A 16,406-nucleotide genomic window follows, 5' to 3' on the forward strand; every position below is an offset into this window, starting at 1 on the left:
TCAAAAGAAAAGGATGACAGAACTAGAAATCACTACCTGTTCTGAGAAGCTCAGCTTTGGCAATCTGATAAAATATTACTTCAATATTATTTCAGTATTACTTTTTCACATGAGAATAATGGATAATCACACAAGACTTCTCTTAACAGCTGTCCCCAAAGCTGCATTAGAAGAAGAAAACCACATTATCTACAGGAACACCTCTATGTGAAGTGGAAAAGTGAGGAAGTTCACAGTAACAAATATAAGAAAAGCTAGAAATGACAGAAGACAGCAGAATGAACACAGAAATAGTTGAATTGGTAGACTGCAAATATATTTAAAGCTCCTTTATTATCCTTACTTTAACAATCTTTGCAACAATGCTATCACTCTAATGTAGTAACAGAGGCAGAAGATGAATGTTGACAAATAATCTTATTTGCGTAATATGATTATTAGCCTTCAAACTAGAAATTAAAAGGACTTAGCACCCCAAACTATCTTTTGTTCATGAATTTCAAAATATAATTCTATTTTTTGATGATGCTCTAAGGGATACTCTAGCAGGCTCAGCACAAAGAAACACGTTGGCAATGCCCAGGCACTCCCTCCTTCATGCTCCTGAAGGGAGCCTTACCCCCCATCCTGGAAAATTACCTGAGGTGGTGCAGAATAACCTCCAGGTCCTGGCCATGCCCCTCCTGCCTACTCCATAAATTAACCTGTGATGGCCAGAACCAGGACAAGTCAATTAAAATAGAGCAAGTGAGATTCCATCTGAGCATACCAAGTTGATAATTACTATTGCTATTTTTTAGTATTACTATTACATAATACAAAGAAAGATGCTATATGTCCAGATTCTTAGCAGGACTTTCTTTTTATGAGGACACCATCCTGAGTGATGGTGACTATGCTGAGGATCTACGTTTCAACACAGCATTGAACTTGCCTTCACAAGGTATTCTGATTAAGATACAGAATAATATAATCTCAGTCTGATGTTACATGTATTTTAAGGCCTGAAAAAACAGTCAAGAAATATTACAAAGCTGGATGTGTTTACCAAGTTCCTGCTAAGCCATTTACCATTATTATTGGTGACCTGTGAACAGATCAGGAATCATGACTGATCTACTACCCAGACAAATTTTAAAAAAGCCTGAGGAAATATAAAATAAGACCAAAATCAGTGCTGATAAACCTATCTGGACTGTTTGCTGAAATGAGCACAACCTAAAGATCCTAATTTGGAATTCACATTGGACTGTACCAAGACAAAGTTTCATATCCCTATCTCACAAATATGAACTAATATTTTAAGCATCGAGTTTGAGGAATTCTGAAATAGAGCAGAACACTCAGATGAACATGCTTAATGAATTGTAGGATATAAATAAAGTGCTGTTAGGTAGGCAGCTGGAAGTATATATTATCTGACTATACATCAGAGAGATTACTCTGTTAGAGGCAGCAGGACTAATTAGCTAACTAGATACCTAACAGAGTTGTGGTAGACTCTACATCCATTTTAATCTAAATGGGAATTTTTTTTTGTGGGTGTATCAAATTCCAACAGGAATTCATTCACACAAGTTCTATGCATGGTCTTTTTCAGAAAAGATCAGATGATTACTAATGGTTCTTTCCTGGATTAAAATCTATTAAACATTCTTTTGCATTTCTTCTGCATACTATTAGCAACTGGATAATCAACTTAATTACGTATTTTAAGAGCACCAGCAATTAAAATCTGTATAATCAAATGATAATATCTTAAAACGTCTATAGAATGCTAATGGATGATCCACATACCAAAACTCATTAAAGGCATCACCAACACACGCTCCTGAGGTTACAGCCAGATTTGCAGCCCGTGGAGGACCCCAGAGTGGAGCCCTGAAAGCCCAAGGGGGACTGTGAGCCCACCATGGGAAGCCCAGGCTGGAGCAGGCTCCTGGCAGGACCTGTGAGCCTGGGGGGGACCCACATTGGAGCTGTTCCTGAAGGACTGACCCCCGGAAAGGGCCCACAGCAGAGCAGTTTGTGAAGAACTGCAGCCTGAGAGAAGGACTCATGTTGGAGAAGTTTGTGGAGAGCTGTCTCCTGTGGGAGAGACCCCACTCTGGAGCAGAGAAAGACTACGAGGAGCAAAGAGCAGCTGAGATAAAAGTGTGAAGAACTGACTGCAATCCCCATTCCTTGTCACCCTGTGCCTGGCAGAAAAATCAGGAGTGAAGCTGAGCCTGCGGAAAAGGGAAGGGTTGGCTGAAGGTGTTTTAAGATTTGAGGTTATTTTTCACTACCCTACTCCGATTTGACTTGCAGTAAATTAAATTAATTTCCCTGAATCGAGTATGTTTTGCCCATGATCATAACTGGGGTGTGATCTCACTCTGTCCTTACCTCACCTTGAGAGTCTCTTGTTATAGTTTTTCTGCCCTGTCCAGTTGAGGAGAGTGAGAGAGTTGCTTGGTGGGCAGCTGGCATCCAACTATGGTCATCTTACCATGGACCATCAATGACACAGTAACAGAAAAAAACTTCTTTTCACTTAACTTTCCATTTAGAACTCTGCTTGCTTAAGACAGCATGGAAGTGTGCTTTGGGAAGTGGCACTATCAATCAGAACTTATTGGTTGATCATACTTTATCCATATGTGCTGGTTGTTACTACTTTCAGTTGTACCAGCTTTCAAAAACTACAAAAACCTCAGCTCTCAGTGCCCTACTAATCAGTGACAAGGCAACACTCCCAGGTGTGGGTGTAACAGTTTCTAAGAATTTAATTGCCCAAAAGAGGAAAAGCTAACCACTCAATTTATTTCTTTCTGTCTGTGTCTGAATGACACTAGACTGACAGCATTCTTTATATGAAGCTCTCTAACACACAAAAACTAAAGAAAAGTTGTGTAAAGGAATTAGTTACCCAGTTTCACCTATATAAAACAGCATGTTCACATTTTGGAATGGAACTGTAACCTCACTCAACACATCAAGAAAACTTAGGAATCATTTCCTTCAAATTAATTCCCTCTAGACCTTAAAGCAAACTGCTCAGCAGCTCCTACAAGTTAAACACAATTATATGTTGACCAGATATCAGATTACTTTGAGTGTTTAGATTATTTCAGATAACTGAAAAATTAGTTTTGAAGCTTTTATCTCTAACTATTAAGGAACAAAGAGAACCTGAAGACTTTGAAAAAAATGTTTTTAAGAATATTATTCAAGGACTTTGAAAGTAAACATTCCTACAAGTTCATGTTGCATACATGTGGTTCCATTAAATACAGAGAGTTCATTTAACAGATCTGTACCTGTTTATTATCCATTTATCATTTCTCCTAAAAAGAAAACAGCATTGTTCACTCAGTAGGGAGGTAGGTATCTGTCAAATTGCCAAGAAAGCCTCAATTAGGGAGAGGATGAGAGGTGTAAGTCAAACCCAAACCATGTCCCGTTTGTCCTATGACTCACTGCAGATTATTTATTGAAATCTGTACTTCACATTACTCCTTTTAAAAAGGGCATTGAACATATTCACCCTGCATCTTTTATTTAACCAGTTAAGTCAGAAATTACGAAAAAACCCAGCTCATTATATTCTTTGTCATATTATTTTAAAGTTAATCAAGTATGGCTGTGCATCTGCCATGAAGAATTAAAAAAAAAAAAATTAAAAATCTCATTTCGATATTCAGCTAGTATTACTATGCCAGCTAAGAAGTTCTGTGCAAGTTGGTTTTGTAACCCAAAACCCTGTGAGAGACCAGGCACAAAACTCTGTTAGGCTTTTCAGAGCCCAGTCAACATACACATTTTGTTGTTACAATCACCAGGTAGCAACAGATTCACCTGGTATGTGGGACAGATTAATGTACAATCATACATGAATGTCAGATTTATGAGCCCTGTTTGTGCTACTCATGCACAAAGACACAATAAAGTAAGCAGAAAGAACATCACACTTCTGCAACAAGGACTTCAGGATGAACAGTCCAGTAAACCAAGGTCAGCCAGTTTTATTAGTAGCAAATTACTTATTACTTTATATCAAAAGCTAAGAGCTTTCAAGAACAGCAGGATTCTGTGATACATTAATCACAACAGGCATAAGCAGATACTTAGAACACACTTTCACATTCACAGTGTCACTTAAAGTCTGAGTGGTGCCCATTTTCACGGCATATACTATGTTACATTTACAAGTTTATATCAAAAGATGACATAAAATCCAGCCCTTTTGGATTCAGTAAAAGCCTGTCAAAGAAATATTTAACAATACCATACAGACTTCTCATTCTCACCATTTCTGCTGTTTATACTCGAGTCCCATTTTGTCATTCACTGCTCTAGGGTATGTGATAAAAGGCAAAGAAAGTTGTTCTAAATGTTTGGTCCATAGATGCCTTGGAATTAGTTCTTAAAGCAGAGTCCTACACAAGCAAAAAGGGTTAATAATATGCACTGGCCCGCAGCCAAATAGTTTTAGATACAGGTTTCCAATACTATCAAAATATTTACAATATCTTGTGTAAGTCAGAACAGTCTTTAAATATTTGCATAATCTAAAAATCTGAACCAAACCACCTTACTTAAAGCCTGAGAGACATTTTCTTTTTTGCCTTGGAGCTCATAACTGCACAGTATTACAAATAGCCATGTTAGTTCTACCCCTATTTACCCATTAGGGCTGGGAACCTCCTCAAATATTGACACATCCTGTCCACTAAGATCCACAGGACTCTAAGCAAGTGCACCAGTGGCTCAAGCAGAATCCCTCACACTCCATGGAGCACTCATCAAGGCAGATTCTAGACCAACACCATTAGAGAAATTGGGATTATTCCCCTCCCCTAAGCAAGGCACCTTAAAGGGTAACACATAAAGGAACAACATTCAAGTCTTGTGACAAATTGGACTATGCAGACTGTGAACCAACCCCAGAATGCAATAGCTGTTTTACTGTCAACTCCAGGTTACTCTTCTCAACCCCAGTGAGCCAATCTGTCATGTAACATTCATATTAAACACAGCATTCTATTCAATCACAGAATACTTAGTTTGGTATATCTCAGCACAATTACATCACTCTTATTTCATACTTATTCCTTTTCATCTCCTGGGAATAATTCATCGTTACATTAAGTCATAAATCAGTAACTGGGTTTTTAGCTGAAAGGAACAGTGTCACCTCTTGAAATTCTGGGGATTATGACAGAGTTTGAATTAAATCCCATGTTACAAAGAAGTTGTTAATCTCACAGACTAGTCTTAAATTCAAGCATTAGACACTCCATTCCAGGTCTCAGGCAACAAGAAAGTCATTAAATCACAGTAGTTTTTAAAAAACAGAGACTCTAAGAGCCAAAAAGGCACTCATGTCTTAGTTGATAAGGATATTTTAAAAAATAAAACAAACCAAGCCAAACCAAAACCCACTTTCAATCTGCATTTACTCTACTCCTGGCTTAATGTAAAAGAAGATGCAGTTTTTCCAGGAACTGCTGCACTAAGAAAACCAGGCACCAGCTCAGAAACAGAAAGCTACCTTTTAGCTTCATATTACAACACAGATTTGTACAAGCACAGGCAACTTTTGACTGGCAGCATTGCTAAGCATTTCATCCAATTCCTGTAATAAGCATGGAATTTTCTTGGCCTGCATTCATAGGCTACCCATTAACCCACAGTCACCTTCAGGCTCACACAATCAGGGAAGCACAGAAATGACATATGGACATCTTTAAGCACGTAGCTCACTCAGGTCTAGAGCAGGAAAAGGTACCTATATGCTCCAGACAGACCACGAGAACAAAACTTCTCATTCCTGACACTAAATCAACCAAATGTGCCACCCGGTAAAAACAAGAGGTTCACTGATTTCAGACCAACACTCACGTGGCTTGTCACAAGAAAGCAGACATCCACCCACTAGAAAGATATATCATCTAGGTATTTTCTGAAGGCACTGCTTAAAAACATTTACAGACCACAATGACCTAGACCACAATCAAAAAGCCACTTTATTACGATGGCATTTAAAAGGCATGGAAAAAAAATAATTAAAAAATTGATCCAGATTTGTAAACTACTTCCCAACTCCAAAGGGAGTTTGGAGCTCTTGAGCACAGAACAGTCACAGCAAGGTGGCACCTGCACACCTCCCCTGCTCACCACACTGAAGCTGTGGTGTACAGAGATCAGAGATCCCTAAAATGATGTCACACTGTGCTCAACAGACATGCCCCTTATGCTAATACATGCTCCTCTTTAAGCTGATTCAGTCATAATTGGCAGACTATAACTACTATCTTTAAAGGCAAATTGCAAGTTTGACAAAATATAATTTCAGGCAGGTACAAGTATAAAACAGCCAGCATATGAGCACTGGGTGTTAATAACCTTAATAGCAAAGAATGCAATTAACAACTTTTGACCATCTGAAACACAGCTGGCAAACTCTTACAGTTACTGCTCACCTTTTAGCATAAAAGAAATAAAAGCCATAAGGTCATGTGTGCCCACCCTGCCCATGAAAGCAATGAAGTGGTGCCGGTCTCATCACAGACATATGAGAATGATCCTTTTCTTGCACTAAAACCAGAATGAAAACTCAGTTGCTTACATAATGCAGCCTTCACTATGGCTCTTGTAACAATGCACTACTATTGTTTTAACTTTTAAAAGCAGGGGAAAGGTTTTTGCCTTTAAAGAAGAGCTGAACAGATGTTGGCATTAAATCCAAGTTAGCAGAAGGGAATCTCTCACCTAATTCCCAATAGCAAGAGAGAACAGTCTCGTGGCAGTCTTTTAAGCAGGAGATCGTGGAGCACAACAGAAACAAAAGTGCCTAGCACATCCAGGGCTCGTTTTTTTACCCGTCTGTGCCAAATGATCAAACGTACACAAACAGGTACAGGAAACATGAGCAGTGGTGTACTAGTTTTAAGTTATCCCGGCTAATCTACGATTTTAATCAAGTAATCCAAGCGTTTAAAACTGCAAGATTGCATTTATTTTCAAGCTGTTCAGTTTACAAAGGACAGCATATGGCACTTGCGTCTTTCTGGCTTCTTCAGTGCTCAGGCAAAAGGATGACGGCTCAGAAGACTGAATCTATCAGCTTGTGAGTCACTCCAAGCAGAGACAGCTGAGAAAGAGATACAGCGAGCCAGGCTGACACTGTACACATCCTGCTCTTCCCTAGCCAGGTAGCTTCAGTGTGCATAAAGAGAGTCTGTCTCTCACACAGACGTTTCACTCTGGGACATGAAGAAATTCTTTCCACAGGCCAAAAAAGGGAAAGTCAAGATAGAAGGAGGCAACGGCAAGACCAAGAAGCTTGACTGAGCTGGGTCATTACGAGTACTCAGGAGGCCCTGAGCTGTGTAAAACCTCACTCTCCCCCGTAGAAACATCTCCTCCCACCAAACCAGCATCGTTACCTGCCATCACCTGGGGCACTGGGATTTCAAAGCCGGGAGGAAAAATCCAGCTGCTCAAGTTGAGGACTCCATCCTCGCCTTCTTTTCCTCCCCAAACCAAAGCCGCCACGACCACGGAGTGGGTCACTAAACTTCCCCGAGCAGGGAGCTCTCCCCTCCTACAGGAACCGAGCCAGTGTCGTCATCCCTCGCAAGCCCCAGCCCTGCCCTTCCCCGCCTGGCGCCGTGCAAGGAGAGCTTCACCTTCCCCGCGCCCGCCGCAGCGGCAGCCCCGGAGCGGCGTGGGGTGGGCGGCCCGCAGCCAGCGGGGACCCCGGGGGTCGCCCCCCGGCCCGGACCGCTCGGCCCGACCCCAGCACGGGCAGAGCCGCCGGCCCGGCCGCGGCACCAGCGGCTCCCCCGCCCGGACCCACCGCCCGCCATTGCCCAACGGCTCCGACGGGGATCCCAACCCGGCCCCCAGCTCGAGCCCCTCCCGAAGGCAGGGCGCTGGGGCGCGGAGCCGCCCTTACCTGCAGCGCCGGGACCTGCCCGTCGCCCGTGCCCGGCGGGGGTGACGAGACGGCGAGAGCGCGGCGGAACCGACCAGAGTCCTGCGCTCCGCTCCGCTCGGCGCCACCGCCACCGCCCCCGCCCGCCCCCTGGCGCCCGCTCACCCGCCTCCCATTGGCCGAGAGCACGGGCAAGCTCCAGCTCCGCCGCCGCCTATTGGCTCTCCGCGGCTGCCAATCAACGCCGCTTCCTCGTCGGGTCCGGCGAGGGGCGGTGCGCGCGCCCGCGGCCGGCGCGCGCTCCCCGGCGGCCGTCGGGGACTGCCGGAGCCACGCGCGCGGCACCGCCCCCCGGACCCAGACCCGGCCCCGATCCGGGACCCGGCCCCGACCCGGGCTCACCCCGGGGGACCCCGACCGCCCCTGGCCCCGGATCACCGCGGGGTCTCCGACCGCCCCCGACCCCGGCTCACCCCGGGGGCAGCAGCTGCCCGGCCCGGCCGGCTGCAGTGTCAGCCAGGTGTAGGAAACCGTGACAGGAGCACCGCGGGACGTGGCAGGGCGCGGCGGGAATAACGCTGCGTCCGTGTCTCGTTTCCACTGCGGGGCACCGTGAATAAGCAGATGTCGTTTCCCGAAGCGAAGTGTGAGCGAGTTGACAGATCTCGGGAAGTGTCGGGGACTTTTCCGCGCCCGGCAGCGGTGCGGGCGCTGATCCCGGCACTGCGGCACCGGGAGCGCCCACTCGGGACCGGACCGGGCCGGGCTCGCAGCTGCCCCGGGCACGGGCTCAAGGACAGGGCCACCTCTGACACGGCACTGCTGGTTTGGTTACGCCGCTCTCCGCGGAGCTACGCGGCTCTCGCCCAGTATCAGAACTGTTACTGCGCCTATCTTTCGGATTTATTTGTTTTAGACACAGAACTATTTCAAGTTCCAAGCAGCGGCCACCACGGTGCCCTTCTTTCGTCCCTTCAGCCTTTGCCTTCTCTGCCGCTAGTTTCTGCATTTCCCTCCCATCTGCCCTTCTCATCACTGCTGTGCCTCCAGCGCTGTCCCCGGGGACAGCCTGGTTTGAGGACAGCAAGAGCTCTGGCTCACTGGGTAGGGCTGCAAAACAGTCCTAAGAGTATTTTCCTCTTGGCAGTGTTTCTTATGCGAGTCGGCATATAATCAGATGGACGCCAAGTCTTCCTGTACTCTTTCACTCAGTCTGTGACTCATTAACTGAAGTTTTAAGTTCGCTTAGATTAGTTCAGTAGGATTGTAAGACCATAGCGCTGGGATAAAATTTATCTTCTGGATGTCCTTGACAAACGGATTTGAATTAATTGCTATTAACATTACTGTGAAATCTGGTCAGGTTGCTAAACTTCCTAAGACTGAACATGATTTCTCTCTTTCTTCACTCTCCTGTGTTGAAAGTTAACAGTTCACGTTTGAGAGGAGGAATCTTGTAATTTATTGTTTCTTACACTTCTGATCAGAGCTGCACTTTCGTTTTCTACAGTCTCATTAATGTGAGACCAAGCTTTCTTTAAAGCACACTACAAGAGACAGCTACAATCATAAACACAGCTCTTTCTGTAAGGAATTAAGCTTCCGTTTTGCCTAGAGCATTGTCAAAGCTGGGAATTCTCCATGCCAGAACACTTAGACTTTCTTCAATCTAACATCAAAACAGTCATTCATCTCTTTGTTTGCTCAAATAATGCTCAAACTTGTTCAAAGATGGAAGAAACAGAACAGGAATTCAGCGTAAATCATAACAGTCCCCAGTAGAAGAGTTCATACTGCAATGAAAGGGAATTCTAGCTTGGCAGAGGACAGAACCTGCAGCCTGGGGTGGACTGACACAGAAAATCCCCAACTATTCCACACAGAGTTCCTTGAATGCCACCACCTTGTGCCCCAAAATCCCTCCACTGTGCACAAACCCAGTGCTGATTGCATCTGTGCCACTCCCTGTGAAAAACAGGGCCCGTGTTTTTATCTTAGGCCAGTTTGGGGACAATTACTGTGAAAGGAGTAAGAAATGTATCTTCAATATCTGAGTCTGGTGGCACAAACTATCAGAGTCTTTTGACAATGAAGAAAATAATCTTCAGATCAGCTATTCCCATGCACTGACTTTGGTAGGCTGATATACTGCTTACACATTGTATATATATATATTTATATATATAACATATAATTATATATATATTACATTATAATATCTACATGGAAACAGTATACTATTTATTACTCTATTTACATATATTTTTACTGTATTTCCATATATACACTTACTATACTTTTTATATATATAATACCCACCCCCCCACATATAGGTATAATAAATTTAGCTGTTGTGTCATAGTGGAAAGGCAGTGTGTTATTTTGGGAGTCATCTTCATATGGAATTTGAACTGGTTCTGGCTTCCAAGGGAACGGAGATTGATCAGAAATGAGGAATTTACGCAACATTTTTGTACAAACTATTGGATTCAGATTTTAGTACAACCTGAGAAATAACAATTGTCTTTTCCAATCTTTCATTTAAACATCTTTATAATTCAACTAGCATCTTTATAACTGCAATGAAACATATTTATAAATGCTATGAAATCATAACTTCGAAGAGAAGAAAAGCAGAACTGTTAGCTGGAAAAAATAAAGCTTACCAAAAGGCAATTTTTATGAACATCTTAATATTTGGAGGTTTCTCAATATGCCACTTTAGGGAATAATATTTTCGAACTGCTGAATATTCTTTTCTGCTTGCAAGATGTTTTCTATCCTTTTGACACTTAAATGAAAAATGCCTGGACACCTTTGGAAGCCAGTAAGACAGTAACTGTTATAAGAGTTTTGAAAATACATTTTTAACTGCTAAGTTTTTACCCCATTCCAAACGTAGCATTAGAAACAATTTGGAAGCAACATTATGAGAGTCACCTTAGTGTACTTTTGGAATCGACTCTACTGCTCTTCCTGTGAAGAAAGCAGAATTTTCTGCACTGGGGTTAATACACATGCAGGTACAGTAATTTGACTGCATTACTTATAGTAACATACTTTAATGTCTGTATAAATAGATACAGGGCTTGAGGCTACATGCACCAAATAAATACATATAGGCACTCAGAGAACTGCTTGGGGAAATACACCTCAGTGGTTAATAAAGTACTATTGCTTTCAACTTATCAAGTGGAAATTAACTTTATGTATATTCAGAGATTAAGTCTTTCTTGTAGTGAATTAAGAGAGATTAGTGGTCTAATTATATCTATCATCAGTGATGCAAGATCTCAGCAAGATGACACTATTATGGTGCCATAAATAATTTACTTATGTAGAGAATTACACTTTACCATATTAATCAGTTTGATTTTAGTACTTAGATATTTTTTCCCAAGTATTAAGAAGTAATTGTTCTCTGCACATTTTCATTTATATTAAAGATGTGACATCCAGTGAAAGATTACCTTAATCTTTTTCCTTAGAAGAACAGCTGACAGTCTATCCAGCCCCACTGGTGAGCATCTGATTCAGACTGTTAGGAACAGGACAGGAAGTTAATGGAGAAAAAAAATCCTCTCATTTTAGATAAGTATCCCACGGTTATTTTTACTTTAAACACAATCTATTTTTAAATATGCTTCTTGTTTCTTCTGCTGTCCTCAGAAATTCCATGTGTCCTTTTAGGCACTAGTACTTTCCCTGTAAAGAAATTCTGTCTCTTGCCTTCACTCAGAACAAATTTTGTGTTTCTTGACTGCTGCCATAGCATTTCAGAATTCTCTTCAAACTCCTTCTCTCTTGCTAAGAAACACCATGTGTTATAATCTTTATTTACACTTTAAATGTAAATTTAAATTCTGAACCATATTTTGATTGCAAATGTAATGCCATTAGTGACTATATATGTTAATCAATGACAAGGAATTTCAGATTATTAAATTTAATTCCACTCAAATCAATCAATTTCACTGTTTCACTGCCCAACTTTCACTGGGAAAGAACCTTTCAAATAAAAGCCATTTTCTTGTCTGAAATATTTTTTGTTGTCTCCTTGTTTTTCACAAGTGTTTTTAATTACTGTTTCATACTGTCCAAACTTTTCTATTTTACAACAGTTGTCTATGACTACCTCAGATGTGAATGATTCATTTTTAACAGGTACAAAATTGCACAATAATTAAGGCACAGAAGACTTTCTGTCAATAGCAAAGATATCTATGTGATCATCATAACTGGAAGAGTTCAAGTATGGAAAGCTTGCCTAGACTTTGATGGCAACTTAAAAAAGGTGGAAAAAACAGAGTCTAGCCCACACAACTTCCTACAATTCAGTATAAAACAACCAATTTTTCCAAGATACCCATTTATGTTCCTATTTCCTCTTAATAATTGAATTTTTAACAGAATTGTGGCTAAAGACAGCTTTTCTCAGCTATCCACATTTGTTTTCTGCACAGAAATAGGAATAAAGTTTCTGTTTGTTTTGTTGGGTTTTTTTTAAGAAGCCCTGCAGGTCAGCATAAATGAATACTTCTGCACCACAGGGCACAGAGTCCTTCCCACTAATCCAAGGGCTGGAGTGAACTCTTGTCATAAAGCAGGCATGGAATGTCAGCTCCCTTCTGTAATTTCCATCCAAGTCAACTGAACAGCAACTGCTTGAGCAACAGCACCAGTTTACAGTGACACAGTAAAGTCCTTCCTTTACCACAGATAAATGAGCTCTGCCTGACATGTTCTGCTGATGAAATGCAGGACTATATATCTTCTCTGAAATATCTATTGTTTTGCAGAGTTTATAGCAGGAAGTGAATCAGGAGACAGAGACATTTTAGGCAAAAGTCCTATTGTAAAGCCAACAGTAATGAAGTAGCTTTAGGAATAATACTGTTTCTTTTATACTAATTAAGTTCCTCAAGCCATGTACAGAAGCTATTCTCTGGGAATCTTATTAATTCCTTCCATGTCAAAGAATTAATAGGGAGAAAGGTTAGTGCCCAGGAAGCAAGCCCCCCTATTCAACTCTAACAATAAGCTCCTTCTACACTGATGCCATTATAACAATTCCTGTAGCTGTTTAGTGCTTGTCCATTTAATTCTTCATACAATACTGTCCTTATGCCAGGGAGCACTGGAGCATATGAAGAACAGTATTTTAGGACTGAGACACACATTTATATCAGCTCTGCCTGGTAAGTTATTATACTAGTCAAAGTCAGAACTTTTGAGAACTGTTATTTCCGATTTATTTTGTTCCCCTGAAAGCCAAACAGTTTCTTGGTGAGATACATTTGGAGGATGACTGGCCCAAGGCCACAGTTAGTTACTCAGAACTAAGAGCTTGTCTGCTCACAGTCACTCAGATTTAAGCCCTCTCAGTCAGAGTTGAAACAGGCTTTAACCTTTTGGAGAATCAGACTCCAGCAAAAAGAGCTACCTTACCTTTGAATGAGAGCACCCACATGAGGTTTATCATCTTTTATTATACATGTCAGCATCACTCCTGTAGTGAATTCCCCTTAACTCCTGCAGCAGACAGCTGCCTTAAGTGCGGAACACATCTCCCTCATCACCTCAGTTCCAGCTCTTAGCAGAGTGTGCCCCAAGCTCTCATCAGCCTGGGCACCACTGGGTACCATTAGTTCTATCCTATTACAGCAAGAGATTTAGTCAAATATGCAGAAGTGAAAAGGTGAAGATTTTATCTCTGAGGAAGCAAATAAAGTTTTCCTTTTCAGTTTCTCTTCCTCCTAACTTGATTTTCATCTTTACCTTTCAAGACCAGGCACAAACCAGCATCTCACAGCATAATATCCACATATCACCCTCTTCCTTCTCCCAGAGAACTATTAGCTATAACTGCTTTTGTTTCCTTGGCACCCTCCAAGTCTGCAGAAAAGCTGCTTTAAGCACATTCATTCCAGCTAACACAGAATCTTTCCTTAAATCCCTTCAGAGAATTTTTCAACGAGTCTTAAAAACAGACATTACGTAGCAACAGAGCTTCCTAATTTTGAGTTTCTCAAGAACATTTCACTGACGTACACAAGGCTTCAAGTTCTGCATAGAAAATGAAGAATTGCTGCTCACTTAGATTTTTTTCCTGGGGTTTGTGTTGTGGTTTTAAGCCCAGATGGAGATGAAACACCACCCAGCCGCTTGCTTAGCTTCCTCTGTTCCCCTTCCCACACTGGTGGAGTGTGGAGAAGAACTGAAGTAGAACTTGTATGTTGAGGTAAGAATAGTTTAATAATTGGAAGTAAAATAAAATGCAGTAATAGTGGGTAGTAGTAGTAGTAGTAGTAATAATAATAATAGGGGAAAAAAAAAGTGATGCACAATACAACTGCCCACCACTTGCAGACCCCCTCTCCAAACCCAAATCATCCCTGTTGTGTAACTCCCCCAGTTGAGAGACTGGCCATGACATTCCATGCTGTGAAATATCCTGGCCAGTTCAGGTCACCTGCCCCAGTTGTGCTCCTTCGCTCTTCCTTTTGGGCACTTCCTCACTGGCAGAGCATGAGACAAGACAAAAAAAATAGTCCTGGACTTAGGATAAACACAACTTACTAAAAAACCAAAACATCAGTGAATTATCAACACCATTCTTATTCCAAATCCAAAACACAGCACTGCAACAGGTACTGAGAAGAAATTAATTCTGTCCCAGTTGAAACCACGACAGTTTAATACTGATAGTCAGAAAACCAATTTCAGTATATTAGAATTCCATGCTATTTCAGTTTTGCTCCTTAAAACTTCCTTTACATACATAGGTTTTTCAGATGTTAGAAGTGAAAATGTAATTAGGCCTTCAAACTTCAACCTCTGCAAAAAGCCTGTCAAGAAAAGGAAATGAGGAGAAAGCAGTCTGATGTATATAATCACTAGACTATTGTGTTTAAAAAGAAAATGGAATGAGATCAGGAAGAGAGGGTCACTGCATTTGCAGGGTCTTTGAATTCTTGCTCTTTAAAGAGAACACTGCATGACTAAATTAATGTTTGGGTCAGCAAGATAAATTACTAGTAATACATTGGTTGGAGATAGAACTAAAATGTGGTATCAACATTTGAAATCTTAATTCTATTTCTGATATTATTTGCTTTGTAGTCAAAGATTCCTGTTAGGCTTTTATTTTCCTTTTTTCCCCGAGTTAGTAATATTTCAATGCTTTTATTTTGAGGTAGTACTGATAATTTACTAGATATTTTACAAAGATATTTCATCCTCAAGGGTTTGAAATATGCTTTCCCAATACTACACTGGGCCAGAGAGAAGGATTTGCATGTTTAGAACTGATAGGTCTGCTACAAGAACATCTTCCATACAAAATAGTTCTTTACAAATATTTTAATTTACTTAATGTATCTGCTATACACTGGGACAGAAATCTTTGAAACCAACAGCAAGATTTCCAGTCCTGACTTTTGAAATATTGAATACTGAGGATGCAATCTTAAATAAGCTGACCCTTTCCAAGCCAGCAGAAACCCTCTGAACAATTAAATAAGAATATTCAGCATTAGTAATATTACAGATTACCATTACTATTTTGTGTTGTTTGTCTATATTCTGGAGGCTCTGCTTCAACTCACAGCCTACCTGTAATAACAACACTGCCAACACAGAGTACCACCAACAAACTAGTTTGGAAAACCAAGATTATTTAGATGCTATTATCAGTATTGGATCATTGTGAAATTACACCTACAAGTATCCCCTGGATTCAGTCTCCATAGCTTTCCACAGCAATTAAATCCTAAAAACCTAGACCTGGTTTTGTTGTCATTTTAAGCCTTCCCAGAAAGGAGTGCTACTGTTGCAATACAAGAATACCACAACATATCCTCTGCCCCAGCCACTACAGAAATTGATTAAGCAAGCAGTGAGAGAAAGCTTCATTTTCCTTCTATCACAGTATCCTTGTCATGTTACCTGTCAGAAATACAATCATACTACAAAATACTATTTACTACAGGCCCACAGTCCCTAGGGCTGTTACTACTTCCCACTTTATCCCTAACAGGCAGTTGGGGGTAAAACCGGAAATATCTGCCCACTAAATATCATGTAATTAAAACAACACTACTGATGATCAACACATCTGACTACACCTCTACTTAAGAGCAGCTTGCTTGTCAAGGCTCAAATATATAAGCAAGACTTACAGTTAGAAAGTGAGAAAAACCAAATCAACCCTCCACCACCACCACCACCAATTCACCCCCCATAAAAAAACCCAAACAGAAAACCCCAACATATGAGACCTGGAATTTAGGTGAGCTTTACCATCCTGCAGGGATCATCTTGCCTTTGCCTTATTTACTTCAAGAGTCAACTAGAGTATGCTTTTGTAGAGGCCAGTGAAAAGATTCAAGTCTGATGGAGAGAGAATCAGTTATTTTAGGGGAATATACAAGATTAATGAAGATTATGCTTGGAATGACTCAGTCTACACATTTCATTCTTT

At 41.2% G+C, this 16,406-nt stretch overlaps 1 protein-coding gene across 6 annotated transcripts in view; it reads right to left on the reverse strand.

The window, feature by feature from the left end:
- Nucleotides 1-8,070, reverse strand: part of PACSIN2 (protein kinase C and casein kinase substrate in neurons 2) — a 53,142-nt gene extending 45,072 nt beyond the window's left edge. For 3 of the 6 annotated variants that reach the window (XM_014881212.2, XM_014881203.2, XM_014881193.2), the window contains exon 1: nucleotides 7,946-8,070. The gene's annotated coding sequence lies outside the window, so the exon portion shown is untranslated. Of the gene's footprint in view, nucleotides 1-7,433; nucleotides 7,600-7,945 lie in introns of those variants that run through there. The other 3 variants (XM_088164787.1, XM_088164791.1, XM_088164789.1) reach the window with 3 other exon arrangements.
- Nucleotides 8,071-16,406: the final 8,336 nt, after the last annotated feature.

This window comes from Sturnus vulgaris, chromosome 5 (assembly GCF_052056855.1).
Source record: "Sturnus vulgaris isolate bStuVul1 chromosome 5, bStuVul1.hap1, whole genome shotgun sequence".
NCBI classification, from domain to species: domain Eukaryota; kingdom Metazoa; phylum Chordata; class Aves; order Passeriformes; family Sturnidae; genus Sturnus; species Sturnus vulgaris.